At 35.8% G+C, this 14,780-nt stretch overlaps 1 long non-coding RNA gene across 5 annotated transcripts; it reads left to right on the top strand.

Annotated features, from left to right (window-relative positions):
• Positions 1 to 349: 349 nt before the first annotated feature.
• LOC149015721 (uncharacterized) lies at positions 350 to 14,302 on the top strand. Of its 5 annotated transcripts, none has more exons than XR_016173437.1 (6): positions 350 to 474; positions 9,723 to 10,376; positions 10,484 to 10,647; positions 10,744 to 10,888; positions 12,875 to 12,990; positions 13,490 to 14,302. It is a non-coding gene; the product is annotated as an uncharacterized LOC149015721 (long non-coding RNA). The 5 variants fall into 5 exon arrangements; XR_016173435.1 differs by having other exon boundaries at positions 10,744 to 10,878; XR_016173434.1 differs by having other exon boundaries at positions 10,744 to 12,990.
• Positions 14,303 to 14,780: the final 478 nt, after the last annotated feature.

A 14,780-nucleotide genomic window follows, 5' to 3' on the forward strand; every position in this document is an offset into this window, starting at 1 on the left:
AAACATATCGGCATTTGACAGACCCAAATCCATTATTTAGATTTTGAACACGTTTTAAAGATTTTGAACATGTTTTAAATCTTTTTCAGTGTTACTTGGACAATAACCTGAAGAAAGAGTCAATGCAAAGTTGGTAGAGTGACAATATTCATACTTCTGTGAGAGGTCATGGGTTCGCCCTTGCGGATGACAAAGTTCGCTTTGATGATGTAATCAGGTGCACGCAAGCTGACCCGGTTAAAAAAAAAAAAACCCCTGAAGAAAGAAAATATGTTAACCTAAACTGTCATTCACGGTTACATATAAATGGTTATTTTGAGGTGGTAAACCCTAGCCGAACAAAGGATGCTTTAGGTTAGGAAGGTCGTTACTGTTGTCTTACATTTTACAAGGAAAATTCTCTTTTGGATCCGTTCAATGAGGCTTTGGTGCTTCCATTCTGCTCTTTCTCTATTCTTAAGCTTCAACATGAAGGTATGGATTTATTTTGTCAGCTCTCCTGGTTAAGAAAATTGAAATCTTGATTGGGAGATAATTTATTTACTTATCTTGTTTAATTTCGAGTGACCTTTTTTCGAGTGCTTGTCCGGTTGTGTAATCCACTATTGCAATGCATTGATCGAGTATATAACTCCATGGATGGAGCATTTATAGAATTCGAGTTCATAAAAGTTAAAACTTTTTGGGTACGTTTACGTTGATCTTGTGAACTAAAATTGTTTGGTGACCTTAAAAACTGTTTGGGTACCTTGACTCAGATAGATTATATAGATTTTGTTTGAAGAACTGTTCGGTTATCATAAGTCTATTAGTTTGATGGATTTTAGGTTATATTTGATAATTTTTTTTCTGATTAAAATATTTGTGCATTGTCCAACCTATATGACTTTATTTAAAATTTTTTTTTCATGTATTTGTTTATTGTGTGATCTAACATTTGAGATAATAAGGTTTGACATTTGAACTTGAAAGTTCGTATGTACATTGCACACATGTATTGAAGACTACCAGGTGGGTGTAAAAAGTTGAGGTAAAATGTATCCCTACCATTATTCCCATTTCATGTCTATATGGTATCATATAGTGCGACTTGTGTAGAAAAGATCTTTATAAATTTGTGCAAGTTGTAGGTTCAAGCCTGCTTTTTGAAAACTTGCAACTGCCTTTAGAAGACATATACATGAGGTGTTTTTCCTGTAGAATCTGCCCATCCCGATCCAATCATTGGATCTTCATTCCCTTTGGACCAAATCATCCCTCTAACTCCTGACAAAACCATTTGAGTTTGGTCGCAATTTGAAGAACCAATTTTTTTAGCTTACCGTTTAACCCTTCAGCCTTATTCCTACTAGGAATCCTTCGATTCTCAAATGCAAATCAGTTTTAAGTTCAGATCTTGGAAGAATTTGTCATCATTCAATTGATGTTGCATTAATTATAGAATAAGGATATACAAACACATTAATTATAGAATAAGGATATACAAACAAAGACTTTGGGGTGCTGCTGGTTCATATGGGAATACCCATTCTCAGCCTTATTGAGATATCCGTTGCTTTGATCAAGAAAAAATAAAGTAGATTTACTTGTCAAAATTTGAGGCATGATGTAGAATTGTTAAGTAGTTCTATTTTGGGACTAGCATTGATTATCTACCATAATAATTTATATTGGACCAATGAAATGTTGTGCTTGTGCTTAGAAAATATTCAAACTGCAAATGGATGCATGATTGCCATAAATGATTCCTATTTATAGATCTCAGTTTAGAATAACTGCTCCAATCTGTTTTCTGTTCATGGTTGGAAGTTCTTACAATATAATAGATTGGTGCCTTGGATAAAGTGGAGAATATCTATATGATATACCTTGAAAAGAGGAGCAATACAGAGGAGTGATACCTTTGAAATCAACCTAGGGTTGATAGGGTGTTAAGCCTTGTTCAATACGTTTGTCTTGTCATGGGCCTACTCTACGGGCTCAAAAGTAGGCCAAGGCTAAGTAAAAAAATAGTTAATTAATTGTTTTAATAAATGTAATTTTTTCCTAAATTAAGTTATAAGGGCATAATAATCTTTTCTTATGTTTTTATTACTCTTATGTTCTTATTACAGTTTGTACTTTGAGTTAGTTTCTAATTGTGAGTTAGAATCCAGCTTGGAGTCAAAATCAGATTAGGATTCCCACATAAAGGGCGTACCCAGTGCCGAAGCTCCCACATTGTGGGGTCTGGGGAAGGGACTTTCTAGGCAACCTTACCCCTGCTATTTTTTTGCAGAGAGGCTGATTCGAACCCGCGACCTCCACCGCACAATGGAGAGATTCCACCATTGCGCCAGGCCCGCCCTTCATTAGGATTTCCACATATTAGTATTAATAAGTTCCTCCACTTGAGGGGAAGGCACCCAACTTTGATATGATTAATATTTCTCAATTCAAGTATTCTATGGTGTATTGTTGTTGCAACTGTGTTTATTTAATTTGGAAGTCCAAGATTTAAGAGCAATTAAGGTTTATGGTGAAGTCAAGCCTAGATTTTTGTTATGGCTGAATTGATAGCCTACAAACTCCATCTCCATTGAAAAAGATTCACGAGGATCTCCTATCCAAGTTTCTAGCAATCTATGCTCTATTCTCTTACTGATCTTAGATCTAAGTTTGAAAACAAAAACTATATAATCCTTCAGTCTTATTCCTACTAGGAATCCTCCGGTTCCCAAATGTCAGTCAATTTAGCTTAAGATCTTGGAAGAACTGGCCGAAACTTAATGCAGTGGTTGACCAACTCTAGATCATTTTAGCCTAATAAAAAGGTGATCAACATTCTCTCTATTGTTGCCTGAGTTTTGTCTGTTGTTTCCATGTATATTTGCCTGCAATCAAAACCCTAGTTCTTGCTTTGTAGTTTACACACTAAAGGAGGTTTAAACCATGGAATTGCTACAGGTCAATGGATGAAATTCAATGCTTAAAATGGAGAAAGATCCTTGGATTCTTGTGGTTATCATGTAGAGTGTAGCAAAAAAGTTTCAGATGGGGGAATCAATGGCAATTAGAGCCTAGATTGGGAATCTCAAGTTCATTTAGTTCCCACTCCAATCACTAATTGGAGTTCTCTGTCACCCACTTTCATTCGAACAGAGCAAATAGTGACGAAGAAGCCAATGAACATCACTTGTCAATTTTCTAAGCAATTTGAGTTTCACATTCGTTGGAGTTGGAATTGAGGGGGATGTAGAGAAGCTTTTAGTGGACACAAACTGAATGTGGTAAACGCTATCGACCATCATTCCTTGGCTGCAACAAAATTAAGCTTTCCTTATTTGCGCAATTTTGGCTTGCAAGAGCTGACAAGAGAGGTTCTTGGAAAAGAAATAGGGAAGCTAAAGAAGGTGGTCACGAGTAGATGGTATGCAGAGACTTCTGTAGGTTAGTTGGTCTTTTAATTGGGTCAGTCTGTTTGGCTGACCAATGATTTAAACATTAAAATTGAATTTGACTTACTCTAATCTATCTGGTTTGACGTTGATCAATATGGTGCAGAGATTGGCCTGTTTACTAATTTGTTTGGTTCAGGTCGGTAGATCTGGTTCTATTGGGGCTGGCCTAGAATTGATACCCCTGTCTCTCATCTATGATTCAAGATCTTGCTCTCGAGCGAGAACTTGCCTCTTCCAAAAACGGAGATCTCACTGTGTTAGTGAGATCGTGGTCGAGATATGGTCTTTTTTTGGGCCAACTCAATGGCCCATCTCAGTGGGTTTTAGTGGGCTCAGACTTGGTAATTAGCCTAATTTAGGCCTTTTGAATACGCTGATGGCTTTGAATATGTGAAAAACAACCGTAGGTATGAGTTCTAAGTCGACCCTAAGTGTAAAATCGAAATGTTGTAGAATTGGGGAATGCAAGGTTATACAATATATGTAATATAGAACCTTTAAGGCTTATAACTAAAAAGTAAGTGAGCTCAAAATTGGTAATTATCCTAATTTAGGCCTTTTGAACACACTGATGGCCAAAATATGTGAAAAACAATTGTAAGTATGAGTTCTAAGTCGACCCTAATTGTAAAATTGAAATGTTGCAGAATTGGGGAATGCAAGGTTATACAACATATGTAATATAGAACCTTTAAGACTTATAAATGAAAAGTAAGTGTATTAAATATATCAAATAACTTAAATGTCATCAAAATTTCATCCTTATTAATATCACAATGTCGACTCTCGAGAATAGAATAATAAAATTATGGGATAATTACTATTGGCCCCCTGTACTTTGATTTTATTACTACTGTATCCCTTGTACTTTTCAAAATTACTAATCCAACCTTTAACTTTGTCTACAATTACTATTGCCCCCTACCGTTAAGTTCCGTTAGTTTACTGATGATGTGGCATCTTTATATTTTATTAAAAACCCCAAAATACCCTTATACTTATCTCTTTACTTATTTACCCTTTTGTCAAGTTACAGTAGTACCCTTAATTAACTGTGGAGAAAAAAGTAACTATAATCAGTTTTATTCTAAAAAAAAAACACCAAATAAGGAAAGAATGATTGAATAAAACTCAAATAGAAACCGAAGAGGAAGGAAAATCGAATTCAACTCAAATTGGAAACTGAATATCACCTAAAATATTTTCAAAATAAATGAAGTTTAGTGAAGGTGGGAAACCAAATTGAATTTGGATTTTGCTCATTTCTTTAATTCAAAATGAATGAAGTTTAGTGAAGGTGGGAAACCTCGGATTTGGATTTTTCCCATTTCTTTAATTCAAAATAAATGAAGCTTGGTGAAGGCGGGAAACCAAATCGGATTTGGATTTTGCCCATTTCTTTAATTCAAAATAAATGAAGTTTAGTGAAGGTGGGAAACCAAATTGAATTTGGATTTTGCTCATTTCATTAATTCAAAATAAATGAAGTTTAGGGTAAAATTGACATTTAATTTGGTTTTTATAAATGGGGTAGCATCGTCTTTTGATTTCTTAATTTTAATGAAGGGCAAATTAGACATTACATATTCAAACTTAATGGCTACTTAACACCGTTATAAGGAAGGGGGGCCACAGTAATTTCATAAAGAACAGGGTTTTATTAATAATAAAATCAAACTATAGGGAGGCAACAGTAATTATCCCTAAAATTATATAACCATTAGAAGTTCTATACAAGTCATGACTCATAAGTTCATAAGACAAGCATAAAATCATTGATCTTCTTTTGGTGTTGTAGATGTGCTAAGAGTAGTTGAAAGTGAAAATCCAGCTGAAATCCATAAAAAATCTAGCAAAAATTAAGAATTTTAGCGAGATATGGCAAGATCTGGGGAGAAATCTGGCAAGATATGGTGAGAAATGGCGTGATAGGTGAGACATGGTGGGAGATCTCGCCACTTCAAAATACCGAGATCTCGACCGAGATGGCGAGATCTCAGTTGAGATATACGAAGTTTCTGGCATAAACTCGGTGGGTTTTAGGGCCCCGTTTGGGCTGAAACTTGGTATTTAGCCTATTTAAGGCCTTTTGAACACATTGGTGGCCTTAGATTTGTGAGAAAATAACCCCCAGTATGTCTTCTAAGTTGACCCTATGTTTAAAATTGAAATGCTGTGAAATGCAAGGTTAGACAATATGTAATCTAGAGATATCAAGTAATTCAAGTTTTCAACTTTCAAGTATCAAATACATTACACATCAAACTATCAAAGAACTTAAATGTCTTCAAAATTTTACAACCATAAGAAGTTTTAGACTTTTAGTAAGTCATAAATCGTAATTCATAAGTTAACAATCACAAGAGTACAAGAGTACCATAAGTTAACAATCACAAGAGTACAAGAGTAACAATATTACAATACTACAACTCTACAAGACTCACACACCCATTGTAGAACATTTTATTTGAAAAAAACTCAAATTTGGGGAAAAATCTTACCTTTGTTGAAGATCTAGTTGAAATATGCTTGAATGATGAAAATCTGATGTTGTAGATGTGTTAAGGATGTTTAGAAATTGAATCCCTAACAAATTCTGGCAAAAAATCCAATTTCTGACAAGTTTTGAGGGTTGCAGTGAGAGAGAGGCGAGATAGGGGGTTTTAAAACCCCCTAAACCAAGTGGTTGGACCAGAGATGGCGAGATCTCACGAGATCTTCCATTTCTCAAATCTCGTCTCTCCTCTCATCTCGCTATCCCAAAATAGCAAGATATCTCGTGAGATCTTGGCGTGCCAAGATCTCACGAGATCTCCTACCATGAGGCGAGATCTCGAGCGAGCTCGCGAGATGTGGGAATCTTGCCCTTTATTGCGTATCGCCTTAAAAAAGTGAGATATCTGCAAGATCTCAAACCATGCGCCCATTTAGGTATCTATCAACCAAGACTCCATTCCCCTAGTAACCTTAAATCCCAGCTTGATGTCGTTTTGACAATCCAATTTCAAGATGCATACATTTTCTTTTGTTGAATTTCATACTGCAAAAGAAGATATGTTATATGGTCCAACTTAGCATCCAAAACCAACCAAACTTGGGGGTTGATATGTTTATATTTTTACCTACATTCCCTCCAAATTTTGCCCCATTTCCATAATTTGTCATCCCTTATATCAAGAAATTACCCCATCCCACATTCCAAATCTCTTCAAAATTAACAACCCATCATACTTGACACTATTGCGTTCCAATTAATTTACCTGACTGGGGAATTTAGAGACCACTAACCATATCCATCCTTTCTAGCAAAATCTTCCCATTGCAGCGCATATCATAGACCCTCCCGTATTCCATAACCAAAATTTAGAAAAATGCTTTCCTGGTCCCATATGAGTTGGTTCTCTTAAAGATCTTGGAAGAAATGGGCCTCAATTGGTGCTGCATCAAGGAGACATTGTCAATCATATAAAAAAAGGGTTTTTTACATGCTCCAACTCAAATATAAGGCCTTAACCCACCAACATTAACACTGTTAAGTTTTTGTTAAGGGTCACTGTTAAATGACCTTTATAGCTTTACTTGTTATGAGTATAAATGGAAGTACAATTTTACATTTTGTTTCACCAGCTTGCCTTTTACTTCTTTGAGGTAGGTTCAACATCGTCACTACTGCTTCTCTTGGATGGAAATCCAACCCCATATTAGGTTCTTTTTCCTAAGAATAGGCCTATTATTGGGTTATAAAGGCATTTGGCTTTTTCTTGGATGGGTTTCCATCGTAATTGACCAACTTAATGGACCTAAAATTTTGATACATGAGTAGAGTATGAAAATCCTTTACTTAGTTTTTTGTTTTCTGTTTAATCCTTATTTGAGTAGATACATTTTATTTTCTAGTCCTACCTAGAGCTGATGCATGTTATTTAATTGGTCCTTATTAAGGCTAATGCATAATATTTAATTGGTCCTTGTTATAGTTGATGGGGAGTCCTTCTAAGAGTTGAACCATAAAACCCAAGGCCAATTAGAGTTTGTTTTAAAATTTAGTTAAGTTGCTAAGAGCACAACTAGGATTCCAATTTTATTAGAAACTGGGGGGCATCATATCCCTATATTGTTGCCTACATTCCCTCCAAGTAAAAGCCCATTCAGACACCTCTAGACCTTGATTCCCCTACTCTAAAATATTCACAACATGTCTAAATTCATGAAACCCTATCTTGGTCCCATTTGAGTTGGTTCTGTTAAATCTTGGTAGACTGACCCTTCAACTAAGGTTACATCGCTTTCTCTTCATTCGCCCTTTGTGGCTTAGGCTTGGGAACCTGCACTGTTGCTTCTCCCTCGGTCCCTTATCTCTCCCGTTCTTTGTGTCTGGCTTCAGCAATTGCATCAGCACTGTCTTTGTTTTGGGAAAGGGTCCCACAAGGTCGTCTTTCGCCTTACAGGGGTGAAGAATGGAAGATCAGAAGTGCGATCAATTCCTCTTTCCTGTTGCTTGTTCAAAATCAGGTATGGAAGCAAGGACCTTTGTTCGTCAGTAGCTGAATTATCCAATGAAATCAAAAACAAGAAAATCAAACCTGGTAACTACAATGGAAGTCATAGGACTCAAAATGTTCAAAAAGAAGAATCCTAACAAAACAGTTTTCCTCACAGAAATTTTCTCTGTTGATGGGAGTCCGGAGGAATATAGACCATGGATATAAAAACAAGAATGCATCCTACTAATGAAAAAGGCAGAAAGAATTGGCCTGGGTGCAACTCTTCAGACATCTTGGGTTATATTGGATTTCCCCGTTCTCTCCCATGATCAAATATTCTATACATTGCTCAATAAAGCAGCAAAGCTTTTTCAACCATGAAAATCTGGACCATGAAGTCAAATATTATTAAGTTGATCTATTCTTGGGGATTAATATTATAATTACCCAATAAATTAATTATTGTTGGACCAATCAAATGAAGTTCAAGACTACATTCAGAAAATAATGCCATAAAATTGCTAGGATATGCATGATTGCCATAAAAGATTATGGTTTATAGATCTAGTATTAAAATTACCCAATAAATTAATTTATTGTTGGACCAATCAAATGATGTTCAAGACTACATTCAGAAAATAATCAATTGCTAGGATATGCATGATTGCCATAAAAGATTATGGTTTATAGATCTCAGTTGAAATATATTGCTCTGATCTGTTTCTTATTCTTAGTTGGAAGTTATTGCAATACAACAGATTGGTGCATTTGGAGAAATTGAAGGATCTTCTTAATACTCATCGAAGTTGTCAGTCAAAAAATCTAACAAATAGACATAAGCCAGTTGCCAGAATCAGTCCCTATCCTGGACTTAATTGTTAAAATTTAGTATGCTTTTTTGAAATTGGGAGGGATATAGAGCTGGAATAGATATATTGTCATTTTTTATTGGGAGTGGTTATTCTTGTCATTGGTTGAATGTCTAGTACGGTAGAGAAGTTGAAGGAGTTAATCAAGAAAGGTTAGTAATGGGTACTTTCTTGGATATCAGGGTGGCAAGGCTACCTTGGTGATTGAGAGGCCCAAAAAGCAAGGTGTTGACACGAAAATGAAGCTTGAGTTCCTAGAGTTGATATGGTGACACCTTGATAACTATGAGTAGTTTACCAAAGTACATAACTAAGTAGTTATGTGTAATTCTTAATCATAGTTGGCTTTGTCTAATGCAAACCAATATTTGGAAGATAACTAGATGCCCTAGAAAGTAAGAGATCTGCTATATCCATATGAGCCCACGATTCCATTGCTTTGTCCATAAACCAATTAGTTTGTCTCCCATTTTTTTCTCTTATTACTTGTCTCTGCTGGTATTTTCTTTCATTTCTTTGTATTTGCCTTTAGGTATTTGTGTGCCTAATTGTTTCTCTTTTATCCGGGAGATTACAACTAGGGTGATGCTAAAGTATTTAATTACTCAATTGAAATTGTGCTTTGATTTTCATTCAAGGCAAGTTAGAGTGCCAACTGAGTTAAATCTAAACTATCCTCTTTTGTATCCTCCTTGGAAGGGTATGATTGTTCGCCAACTAGCAACAATTGCATATGATGGAAAATATAAATTCTAGAAACAAACAATTCTATTGCTTGGTGCATTATGGTTTTCTCTATATGACCACCTCTCTTGTGTTATAATTACAAGATGTTTGTTGTTTCCATTAGCCTATCATCCTAAGTCTTTGTGCAATTTAGTTGTTAATAGTGTCTTGCATGGAACTGATTATGGTATTCTTTATCTCAGATAATCAATCATATGGAGGATGCATCAACAAATCGGATCAATGATTTACCAGGATATTTTCGCTCAAGGGGGTGTTACTGCATTACCTTAAAAAGCTACTTGCTTAGCCGCAGAAACTGGAAGGAGCGAAAAACGATGATAAATGAACCTAGAAATGCTCCTGGGTATTGCATCAAGCATGGCTATGGTTAAATGGATAAGCATATAGACTTCACTGGCTATTCTGTGGTGAAATTTAACACCCAATTTCCAACCTTTAACCATGTTTTCTTGTTCCTTTATTTCCTTCTTAATCCATTCTCTCTCAGCTGCACATCCTCTCGTCCCTCTCTGGTTCTGGCCAGCACCACTTCCTGTTCTCTCTTCTGTCAGCCTCTTCTGCTCTTGCGCTTGCTCCAGTCACTTTGTGTTCAGTGTTGGGGGTGAAGCAACTTGAAAAGTGAGACCTTGACCATTGTTAAATCTCAACGCGATGTCTTCTACGTCTGTGTGTTGATGATCTTGGCTACTGCAACAGAGCAGAGGCGGGGTTTTTGCTTGGAAAGTAGATGAGAAGAAAAATCTGGTGAGAGCAGTGATGAAGAAAGTAAAAAAAATGATCAAATAAATACTGTACCAGTCATGTACTTCCAGTTTCCTGACTGCTTTATTGATGTATGCCGACCTCTGTGTGAGATTTATTTTTCCTTTTTTTCAGTCAATTTCTGTGTTATTATGCCATTACTATTGTAAATTTTTTCTGACCTGCGTCATTGTTGCAGAGTGATACTCCCAACATGCTTGACAAAAAACTGTATCCACTATCAACTTGCTGGGGTCATATGAAATCATTGATGAGGCCAAGGAAGAGTGTAGAGAAGTTCATCCTGGTGTTGTCTCATGTCCAGATATTATTAGTATGGCCTCCTGAGATGCCATCATGTAGGTAACAAAAAAAATCTGTAGAAACCCAACTTGGATAACATTAGAACATGACTTTTTCCCTCACAAATTTTTATGGGCTTTTTATTTTCTGTTGCAGTCAGAGCACCCAATTGGGAAGTTAAGCTAGGAAGGTTCATCTGAACTATGAGTGAAGTTTAAGACCCTGTTGTTGAAGGTGGTTGTCATGAACAATGACTGTCCTTTAGTCAGAATCAGAGCTGGAGAATCTACTGTAAGATTTTGTATGTCTTCAGGTTCATGTTATTAAATTTACTTGAGATAGTCGTTAATTTCTTTGTCATTGAAAGTAGGGAGATTGAGGGGTTCCTTTTCATAGACATTTAATTCAAAAGCTTTTGGGAAGCCAAGCTACATTAGTTTCTTAATGGAAGAATGTTACAGTAACTATTAGCCAAGCAGTTAAAGTTGAGTTTGCTTCTTGGCTTCGATAGACATATGGAACAAAGATTAAGATATTGAATAACTTTTGGCATTTGTTTTTTTCCTTTTTGAGATATCTCTACCATGTTTCTCTTCTACCTTGGAGACTACAAGGTATATTGATCCTAATCTGTTGCATTACCTGATAGAATTGACTCCTCATACTAAGGAAGATTGCTGCTATTTGTTCCTGGAGGAAGAAGGGAGCAAAACATAGCTCAAGTGAAAACCATGCTTAAGCTCAGTTCATCCTTGTAAGCTTGTTTGGGTTTCATGTGTAGTTATTTAGTTACAATATCTTGTGCCAACTCAAACCCAGTTGTGTATCCAGGTGATGATGAAATGGGTCTAGATCAAAATTTAGTTTTTGGAATCTCAGGATTGTAGGAATGTTAGTTAATTGGGGAATTATAGTCCTTCTGGTTATTCCAGAAGTCAACTGTATGGGATCCTTGGTTCACAATTCTTTTTAATTTCCTTATTTGAATTAGTTTCTTTTTTAAAATGTAGGTCCTATTTTGGTGGTCTTTTATCTTTCCTTGTATATGATATAATTTCCCATTGCTGGAGACAATAGAAACAATGAATTGAGTATTGTGATTTGAGTAGCTTATGTGGCTATGCATGTGCATTCTCTTCTGTGACTTCTTCTCTCTCTTCCTTGCAATTTGCAATTGGACTCTAATTCCTTTCTAAATTTCTACTCCTAATCAAAGGATCTTATCTTCCTCCCTTTTTTTGACACTTTTAATGCAGTATGAAACCATTGGTTAGTGAAAACACTTTGTAAAAAACTCTGAGAAATATCGTTAATCAGACTGCAGGGCCTCCCATCATGTTGGGGGTCTATTTATGACATTACACTTGAAGTCCTATTGATGTTACTGACTTAAACTAGGACAGCAGCTAACCTACTACTAATTGACTAAGCAAGCCCAACTTTACAGAAGGCTGAAATAAAACTTAAAATGACCTTGCTGTCATTGACTTAAATCTGGGTAGAATTACTGAAACAGTCACTGAAATTACTAATACTGGAAAAAATTGAGTACGAAAAAACAATACTGATTCGAAGTGCTGCTAGGTAGCAGAGCCTAGGGGCTCATCTGGGTTGGCAACTAGTTTAAGGACTCTAAGTAGTCGCTCTATATGCATCGCTCCTCACATAAAAGCATTTCTTTCTGGGACAATATCCTCTAATTTCTATGTGTTTATTATGTATCTATTGGAATTTTTTTTTTGTTGAAATCAAATCTGGGCAGGAAAAGTTGTAACTTCAAATTTGTTAATGCACTTCTCAAATTTGTTAATCTGGGCAACCTAGCACTGCTCAGACAGAGAGGCCTCAGGCAGTCAGGCTTGACTGACTGGCCAGCCACGACCGCAGGCCTGGAGATCTTAGCCTGAGCTAGCTTGTGGGTTGAAAATCCCAAGCGCAGGCCTGAAGAACTTAGGCTCACAAATTAGTGTACCAACTGAATTGAATCTAACTGTTTTTCTCATGGCATCCTCCTTGGAAGTATGGGAGTGCAGGCAACTGGTAACAATTGTATACGACACAAGATTCAAATCTTTTTCTTTAGAATGAGTTGAGTTACCTTGTCGTTGTTGTTTTACATGGAATTCATAGCCAAATTTGTTTTAGAGCCAAAAATTCTATTACTTTGGTGAAATCTCGATCTCTGAATCATCACCTTACTTGCATTATAAATACAAGTTTAGTCATTGCTCGATTTAATTGTTATATATTGTAATGCACTGAAGTGATTTGGATATTTTTATCACAGTTAGCTAATGTTACGGAGGATGTCCACAGACCGGATTGATGATTTACCAGGAGATCTTCGCTCAAAAGGGGGTCACAGCATAGTCATGAAAGGTTACTTACAATTCCAGATTCATGGTATGCATACCACCATTTTATAAGCCTCTTTTTTTCATTGTTCATGGTTTTTTGTTAATGATGATTCCAGATTCATGGTGAGCATTCCATGATCTTTATCTTCCTTGTGTTTATGTGCATCAATCTCAAAGGTGTCTTGATGTTTTTTTAGGTTTAGTGCTACTCTTGGTATCGACATTGAAAAAATTTGCCCATTGTCACTAACCAACCCTACCCTAAAACTTGTAGGAAACCAAGCTATAGTGGTTTTTTCATGTATAGTGCACCCACTCTCGTCTACAATTCACCAACCATCATATTAGCTGTTCTCATTTATGACATTTTATATCTAGTCTCTTTCTATTCGTTAGATATTGTCATGCATGGTAGTGATAATGATCTTCCATCTCAGTTAACCAATGTTTCAGAGATTTTTTTAGGAGATTCTTGACATTGATTTTGCTTGCTTTTTCTTGATGAAAGCAGTAAAATAGTTTTTGTTATCTTTTCTGTCTAACAGCAATGTCAAGAAGGTTGCCCCCAAGGTCAGAAAGGATATCACGAAGTTCACACGGATAGGATAGTGAAGGGGACTTATGTCAAGTCACTGGACTAGCGAAACTGATTCTCCCAAGGTTGAGCATTCAAAGCAGGATTGTTCCAACATGCCCAGTAAATGGAGGGTGGTCTACGATCAGGCAACTCCACAAGTGAAGAAATGCCATCCATCTGCCCAAAATGAAGGATGTGATGGTGGATGTGAAGCATTGGTAAGCACCCCTGTAGCTGGGGGATCCCGATGGATTGGGCATGAAAGATAATTGAATATGGGGATTAGACCATTGTTGAGGTGGGAGGTCTAAGAAAGATGTTGGGGCCATTTGATAACTCACTGAGAAGCTGAAAGATGGAAAGGTTGACTTTCTTCTTACAGGTAACATTGGATTATGGCAAGATTATGGAAGCAATGCTAATGGCAATCTTGCAAGGAGTAGAGCAATGCACAATAAAAAACAAACATCCCTGGGCAGTTTGGTGCATAAAACCGAAAGCTACAACTCAATTAACACCACCATACTGGCTGCTGCATCTAATTCAAACATTGCAGTTTGGTGCGTAGAACCGAAAGCTACAACTCAATTAACAACACCATACTGGCTACTGCATCTAATTCAAACACTAGCGGATCTCAAGACAAAATTAGTGATGGAGCCTCCATCACTTTTTGTAACTTTGAATCCCCTACTCTCCTTAGAATCTTTACTAATTTTGCTTTAGAAGCAACTTTTAATTAATTATGCAGAGAAGGGACATCAGATGTATTTGTCTTGAAAGCTATTAATATCTATTTTTCCTTTTCCTGTAATATCTATCTATATATATATATATATATATATATATTATATATATATATATATATATATATATATATATATATATATTATATATATATATATATATATATATATATATATATATATATATATATATATATATATATATATATATATATATATATATATATATATATTATGTATGTATGTATGCTTATGAAAAAAAGAAAATAACCAACTTTTATTATTTTTCAAAAATAAAAATAAAAATTTATAGTTATATTTGCTTTTGGAAGTAGTTTCGAACATCTAAAAACTCGTAAGTAAAACATATGAAGTGAAGTTTGCGTCAATCCTTTTTACTTGTGGCGTTGCATCTCAAAATTAATTTTAGAGTAAATTACACGACATTTGCTATAAAAGGGGTAAAACTCTTGACCACCCACTATTACCTCTTAAATTACGCAGAACACACAA

Source organism: Hakea prostrata, chromosome 5 (assembly GCF_041222555.1).
Source record: "Hakea prostrata isolate BN-2017 chromosome 5, UWA_Hpros_2, whole genome shotgun sequence".
NCBI classification, from domain to species: domain Eukaryota; kingdom Viridiplantae; phylum Streptophyta; class Magnoliopsida; order Proteales; family Proteaceae; genus Hakea; species Hakea prostrata.